General features: G+C 34.3%; 1 protein-coding gene across 2 annotated transcripts in view; it reads right to left on the reverse strand.

Annotated features, from left to right (window-relative positions):
- LOC126821844 (proteoglycan 4) overlaps positions 1-3803 on the reverse strand; it is a 42148-nt gene extending 38345 nt beyond the window's left edge. Inside the window, exon 1 of one of the 2 annotated variants that reach the window (XM_056101081.1) lies at positions 3602-3803. The gene's annotated coding sequence lies outside the window, so the exon portion shown is untranslated. Of the gene's footprint in view, positions 1-97; positions 186-3601 lie in introns of those variants that run through there. The other variant, XM_056101082.1, reaches the window with a different exon arrangement.
- Between the last annotated feature and the right edge of the window lie 4605 nt (positions 3804-8408).

An 8408-nucleotide genomic window follows, 5' to 3' on the forward strand; every position in this document is an offset into this window, starting at 1 on the left:
AACTGTTTTGCCCCGATACAAATTTGATAAACCTAATTGATTTGCCAGTGTAAACATACAAGGTAGCAATTGTTGATTTATCAAATCAATGACTTACTTGAAGACATCTGCACAAACCTAATGCTGTACCACACTATAACTGCAAGTTTATTTATTTTACTTAATTTTTCTAGGAGTGCCCATGGTGTGTTGGACCAATCAAGTATCAACAAACAAGAAGCTACTCTACTATAGAAGTATTCAGTTCTTCAATAACCAACACAGAATCATTAGTCATAGCTGGCTATATTCACTAGTTAAAACACATACTGTAATACCACTTGAATTAGACTGCGGTAGCTGTATGGTGTTCTTGGAGGTGGGGGAAGGGGGGGAACGTCTTTGTGGACTATATTTTCCTTCACTGGGTAAACCCTAGTCCACTAGTTTGAGACAATTGTTAAGATATATAAAAGTAGGCAAGAGCAGTAACTTTGGCAGCAATAACCAGATATTGCTGAAATTAAAGAGGTTTTGTTACACCATGAAAACTGTCTCATAGAAAGCAATTATGAATTCACAAAGTCAAACTCCAAAAGTTTACAGGCGCGAGTTGTGCATGTGCAGACAACTTACTATATGACAATGAAAACAAGCCAACAGTGAGGCTGATGTCCCCCGCCGAAATTGCAAAATAAATAGATGACACATATTAATTAATCGCACATTTATTTTTTTCACTAAGTTTCATCACTCTCTATCAGAAAGAATCAAGATTATCTTGTCCCAAACCATCGACAAATGAAATCGATTAGCTCTGCTTAGCTTCAGCTCGAAATGTTAATTATTGAACTCAGTCAAGACATTCACCTAATGAACATCTACATATACATCAAGTTTAAACATTCACCTAATAGACACCTATGCCAAGTTTGAACATTCTACCTCAATTAGAAGGAGAGTTATTGTGTTCCAAAGTTTCTACCAATCAAATTGCTTATCACTCTGCTTACCCTCAGCAAAAAATGTTCATTATCGAACTTAGTTAAGGTATTCATATAATAAATCTATACACCAAGTTTCATCAATCTCACTTAATTAGAACTAAAGTTATCGTGTCCCAAAGCATCAACCAATCAAATTGCTTATCTCTGCTTACCCTAAGCGGAAAATGCTCATCTTCGAACTCCATCAAGGCATTGACCTAATCAACACATACACCAAGTTTGAACATTCTAGCTCAATTAGGAAGAGAGTTATCGTGCCCCAAAGTATCAACCAATCAAATTGCTTATCTCTGCTTACCCTAAGCGGAAAATGCTCATCTTCGAACTCCATCAAGGCATTGACCTAATAAACACATACACCAAGTTTGAACATTCTAGCTCAATTAAAAGTTATCGTGTCCCAAAGCATCAACCAATCAAATTGCTTATCTCTGCTTACCCTAAGCGGAAAATGCTCATCTTCGAACTCCATCAAGGCATTGACCTAATCAACACATACACCAAGTTTGAACGTTCTAGCCCAATTAGGAAGAGAGTTATCGTGTCCCAAAGCATCAACCAATCAAATTGCTTATCTCTGCTTACCCTAAGCGGAAAATGCTCATCTTCGAACTCCATCAAGGCATTGACCTAATAAACACATACACCAAGTTTGAACATTCTAGCTCAATTAGGAAGAGAGTTATTGTGTCCCAAAAAGTGTGACGGACAGACAGACAGACAGACAGACGGACGAACCCATTTTAATAGTCCCCTGCTTTCTTCGAAAGGCGGGGGACAAAAAAAGTTTCAACCATCAAATTTTCCAATTTAGATCAGAAAAGTGATGTTTTTTCAAACCTCCTTTTATTATGGCACATGCCATCTGCACTGAGGATTCTGTGGTTACAACCAACGGTTTGGTGTGATTCACAATTTCTTTTTTCAACAAGCCAACAAAATTTTGACTGCATCAATATTTTGAAGCTGTTAGTGCACTGTGTGATATTTGCTAGAAGTGGCATAACATTTAGGATTGGGTTGCACTTGAATGTGAAAAAATTATTTTGGGTTGAAACTTGCCATTGGCTATTTGCCAAAAGTCTCCCTCGTTATTGGTAAATGTGTAATGTAAAAAAACTTTGTAGAAAAAGCCCGGATTATATATTGTAAGGATAACCAGCTGCTGTACACTGAACAGAACAAAACCACAAAATTATGTTAAACAAACCAATAGCTGATATAGGGAGAGTAATCTATAGTTATAGTTTTCATATTTATCATTTAATCATTGAATCTGAAATTCTGAAATTTTTCCCAATCATGGCAAATGTAAACAGAAAGTTCAGATTAGAAGACATATATTCAACTGTTGACAAAGGTTGGGAGAAGGGTTATAGGTTAGATAAGTCCGCAGTAGACTTACTATTAGAAACTCACAAGAAATTCAGATGTTAACCCTTTAGAACCAGGATCACCAGTGTCACTTGAACATACATGTACATTGTAGTAAACTTACTCTGTCTATAGTTAGCTATTTGAGAACAGACATTAAGCTGGTTGATCGACATTTTAGTTACTAAATCGACGATTTTAGTTAAAAACACTTATGTATATGGTACTTCGAGAATTTTGAGAGGTATTTATTTTGCTTTCAATTTCATATATTTATTATTTAGTCTGTGTATGTATGAAACAGTATGAAATGGAGCAGAACCGCATTACAAAATAATATGCTAAGCTTTGGATATGGCGGCCATTCCAAGCAGAGATCTATCCTCAAAGTAGGTGTGGTGGCCAAAAGAACTAGTATGCAGTCCAATATGGAGAGCTATTCACATAACCCGGGTGGTCTTGGGGGGAAAAGTAGTTTCGGGCAGTCCTGGGATAAAAAATTATAAATCATATCACTCTTCGGTAATATTTTTTTAAAATAACCACGGTAGTAAATATTTACATGTACTAAGTTTTAAAGGGTTAAAATAAACAAAATGCAGACTTTAGCAACCAGTCTAAAACGGAGATGTTTTCCTGAAATATATTAACAGGGGTCACAGTATATTGTTTCATGGTAAGCTTACTACATAAGACTCGGTCAAATATTACATTTTGTCAGACTCTTTAATAAATGATGATGTCCTTGAATGTCTAAAGTGTAATTATACCCAGATATCAAAACAATTCATAAAAGCTTTGTGTTATCTTATCGGTGCTGATCATTAAACAGTGGGTTTTTTATTTTAAAATAAGCCTTGCAAAAATTAACAAAAAAGATACCAAAATCCAACTTCAGTTAAATGATTTAAACACTACGCATGAACATATTTGATTCATGTCAATTAACGCTTTTGCCTACATTTATGTTCTCGTCGGCGACTTGGTAATGATATAAATATAAAACTGAAATAAAACGGCGTTTAATGTCCTAATACAAAACATTTTGCCAATAAAATAATATCTCTAAAATCGAACGCTCTGTTATTATTACTCCAACTTGTCACTTTGACATGACGCAACGCAGCTCAGCTCGTGTAATCAATCGCATCATCGAAAATGAGTTTGTCAATAACACATCTAAAAAAAAGTTAAAATTACTAAGGAGAGTTTGCAGATAAGCGTATCAAAAATGAACTTACCGAAATGCAGTATGTCTGTTGTTTGCAAAAGTCTTTCACTGTAAAGCAACAGTGTTTTTTTTTTAACTTTTCAAGTGTTGAAATATCCTCTCTATTGTTTCTAGTTTATCCACTATTTGAGCTAACAACCGGCTTCCTTCTCAGTTCAACTCGAAATGTATCAAGTAGCAACCGAGCTTTAGCGCGTCTAATGACATCAGCTTACCACGTGGTCTCCAGCCGACATGCACACGCGATACAGGCGAAAGTCGTCTGGACTCTTTTCTGTTACGTGACAGAACATGAACGAACCGGGGTCTGTTTTCAAAATGTATTTGATTAATTTAGGTATTCTGTATTTTGGATGTTTCGCATCTATTCCAGAAATGTGGATGCTTTTATTTTAGATCAAGTTGTGTATCTTTGTATAATTATGTACATGAATGTATCCTTTGTTTCATGTATATTTCTATTATTTTTATTTGTATAATAATATCGACATAAACCTTGTAAGGTTTTTCATGCAGTAAAGTTTCTTCTTCTCTTAAAGACGACCAACTTCTCCATATCTGATGTTTCAATTCGTTTTTTTTGTGTTTTTTTGGGGGGGGGGGGGTGTTTTAGATTGTTTGAAATAATGTGCAAGAACAGATAAACCAAAGCATGATTTGTTATTTCATTTTTCATTGGAATAATGTTCAAAATACCTAGGTCGTTATGGACAAAACTTTTCATAATAAACTTGGGAAATAAAATGCACACGGTGTCAAAATTTTAATCCGGCTCTCAAGATAAATTTAAAGTTGTAGTTACCTATAACGGGACAACAATCCGCTAACTGACGGGTCGAATTACAATCGTATGGTGGGGGGTCACACACTGGTCCGTAGTGTGACACGAAACGACGGTCAATAATCATCACATTTCAACCACTTAAAATACTAAGTTACGGGCACTTCCAATGTATGCAACGACTAGATTTGATGTCACTTTGATGTCACGAAATGAAATGATGTGGGAGTTTAACCGGGATAATTGAAGATGAGAATTTGTTGCGACGTCGAGGCAATCAAAAAAATAATGGACCATGGGTGTTCGGGTGGCAATTACCAAGGTTTATCAGTGTACACATTGATGTTCACGTAAAAAAAACACTTGCCATTGACAAATCAAAGAAGTTTGGGTGGAAACGCCTCTGTCAGTGTAAAATCTTTTCTCCCCCACATTCCAAATTATTATTTTTATGACATTAAAGATGACGTCGTGAAATCAAAATAATATGCGCCAACGTAAACTGGACTAGTCGAATCGGGGTTAAGCAGGGCCTTAGATAATTTTTATTTTTGCATGTTGCCACAGTTCTGTATTCCATATCACCTCTTTTATTATTAGCTTATTATTAAAATTCGTCAATAATCCTGCACGAGCTTTAAACAGATGTAATCTATAGATTTGAGATACACGAGAATGATTAGGTTTTATGCTAATAGGCCTATACAATTCAAGTCTGTAAATGTGATATGAAATACATCGCAATGAGATACCAAGCTGATATTCCATAACATAATATTCCACATAATGTGAAAGTGGGTAAAATTGGGGTTCCATCAAATTTAGAAAAACTAAAAACCCAAATACATTAAATAAGCTGACCTCAAACAACAAAGTGCCCTAGACAAAAACTGTCAATTTCAGAATAAGGCATCGCAAATATATCAGCGTTTGGTCTCTATTCAGATGCAGAATCAATCAGAATGCATTCTTCTATTTGTGTAGACTATCGATTGATAGCTACTGTCCAAGACATGCATCAGGTTGCTTTGGAATTATCTGCGTAATTTTTAGTTTGACGTTGGCCTATAGTCTAATGGAGTTTTAATTCTCACAGGGCAGATAAAATTTTGCTTTTGAAATATTTTACCAGGGAATTAACATGCTGATTTATCATTTGAGGACAGTAGCGACGTGGCATGCGATGTAGACAAGCGTCTGCCGATTTTATTTTATTAATATCACGTTTAATTTCCATAGAAAGCAGGACAGCAAAACGCAAAAAAGTAAATAATCAGAAACTCCGACTGTACATAGACAAGACAAAATATGCCCATATCACATTATTTATTTACAAACAGAACTTAAAAGGATTTTTAAGCAGGAACTTGGAATCTAAATATCTATTCCCCAAAAATCAGATATCCGACAGAATCTTTATTCCGTTAATATTTATTTCGCATTTAATTATTTATAGTTTCGTGTAAATTTATGGGGAAGTTGTCAAGACTTATAACCACAAAATTAAAGATGCACAATTTTTATATTTTTATAAATGCATGTGTATTACAACTTAATTGGCACGAATTGGAACAAACAGTTCTAAAACAAATGTCTTAAGTATTAAAACAAATAAGTTCCATACAATATGTGTAGCTTTGAATAGGAGATCAAGAAATATTTACTACATGAAATTATTACAAATTGATTATCTTATTGTTAAAGCTAAAAATGACGTTGTATCTATTTATTTTCTCTATAAAAGTAAGAACGTTGGTCGTTTTAGTTTTTTCGATTTGGTTGGATTGTAGTTTTATTCTCGTCTATAGTATACACTATAACACTATAAAACGTTGGCCTTCGCAAGTCTTTCTTTTCAATTTTTTTTTTTTAAGTTCTGTTTATAATTAAATATAAACAGCTACTGAATGGTGTACATATGAGGTGTAATGAATGTATTGTGATGAGGAGTAATTATCGTTATGTCCACACTGTTGTTTGTTTAGCTTCATCATCTGGCTAATTAAGTGTCTTTCATCACATAACATCTTGCCACAATGGAGTTACGTCACATGTCACTGCCAGTCAACAAGCCTGGAGGAAAAGAGACAGGCCGTACCCAATTACCCTGAACGATTACAAACATTCTTCACATTGTTTCATCTATAGTGTTGAATTCTCTAATTGTCATGTTAAGAAAGAAGTTCGACATACTATAGCCAATAAGTTGTAGAAGAAACGACATTTTTAAATTCAACTGAAGTCGAGATGACCCCAAGTGAGGTTTTTTATCGATCGATTAGGCAACTATTGCACAAAACAAACACGATTATTTGTAAACACCAACATCAATACGGTCTACCTCGGCCAACAAGCAACATATTTTCTATTCAGTTTTTTTCTTCTTTCGTCGCTGTCATATAGATCTTTGAAAAGACAACAAAAAAGAAGATACAAATCAGCAATTTGTAGGAGCTATATGACCTGGTTACGTTATGATTGCATTAAACAGCTGCACAGTCACAGCCAAATTTGTAAGCCTAAATACCTCGCCCATGAAGAATTGTTTGATTTGAAGTCTATTGTTAGCTCATACCCGAATTCTTTTCTTGGATGTAATATTTTAAATCGGTCTAAAACGTCTACACGTTTTACTTGCAATGCTAAACTTGTTCCTAGTTATTTGTTATTTCTGTTTTCAGATAAACGTCGAAGAGCCGACTTTTGTGGGATAAGCTCCACGCTGCTGCCCTCGCAATTTATCTAAAGCTTTACATACTTCACAATTCAACGAGAATATGCAGCGGTTATAATCTATTTGGTTGTCATTTTCGTGTTAACGTTAACTTTTAAGACAGCCACGTCTTTATTCTTTTCAAGAAGACGATTCCTACAATAGGTTTCACACAAAAAAAATAATTAATAAATCCCAAAACATGAGAAAAAAAGAAAGAAATATAACACATAAAAAAACCTTTTAAAATGTGTGAATAAAAAAGGAATTGTAATCAAAAAGTGAAAAATGTCGTGTCCTTTTGAATGAAGTTAGTCCCTGATAGACGTTGTTAATAATATGCAAAATTTTATATAAATTACACATATTTATAAACATTTTCTTTTTCCACGATTTGAACTAACATGTCTTTCTATATTCGCATGTTTTGTCAATCATATATTCATTATCGTGTTCTTTTTTTACCAAAAAAATTGTGTTTTTTTTTGTTTGCTTGCATTAGTTCTGATTTCCTTGTCAATTCATGATTTAATATCATTCAAATGGTAATAATGATAATACAGGTGCAGTAACTTTTATATTTTGAAAATAACCAGAAAAAGTAACGAAAAAGAGAGATATTTTCTTCCTATAAAACTCAAATAGACAATATTATCCGACATCAGCCTATAAGAACAAAAAAAACCCTATTCAGCAAATGGATATTACTCAATGGCTAAAATAAATAACAATGACAATGGACAAACTTGGGTTGGATCTAAAAATTAAGGCCCACTGCAGATTTGGTCAAAGGTCACGAAATGTAAAAAAGGCTAGCACTAACCCTAGTCCATAATCTCGCCAACAATTTTTAGAGGAGTTTTGACAAAGCAAAACTACTTCAAGATCTGGAGACTAAAGGGGAACAAATCCGATAAAGCCCTTACACTGTAAAACTAGTAATTCTCACCCCGTTGACTTCAATGTTAAATCCATGCAAATTCTTGGCCTGAAACATTTATTGAACATTATGATCTTAGAAGTTAAAACAGTAGAGAGGAAGTGTTGCTACCATAAGACGAACTACTCGAAATCAGTCACAGGTTTCCCCCTTCACTTCAATGTTTACATCTTGGCAATAAATTTTGTTAAAATATGGCTAGCATAAATGACCATTTCCATAATTTGCTTGAGTTGGGAATGGGGAGGAAGCCTCACATGACCACACACATGGTGAAAGTACTATTGAATCTTTCTAAAGCATATGGTATTCAGTGGGGATCCCAAACAAACATATTCTTTCCTCTTGTAAATTTACTCATCTATGAAATAACAACACAATCG

This window comes from Patella vulgata, chromosome 5 (genome assembly GCF_932274485.2).
Source record: "Patella vulgata chromosome 5, xgPatVulg1.2, whole genome shotgun sequence".
NCBI classification, from domain to species: Eukaryota; Metazoa; Mollusca; class Gastropoda; family Patellidae; genus Patella; species Patella vulgata.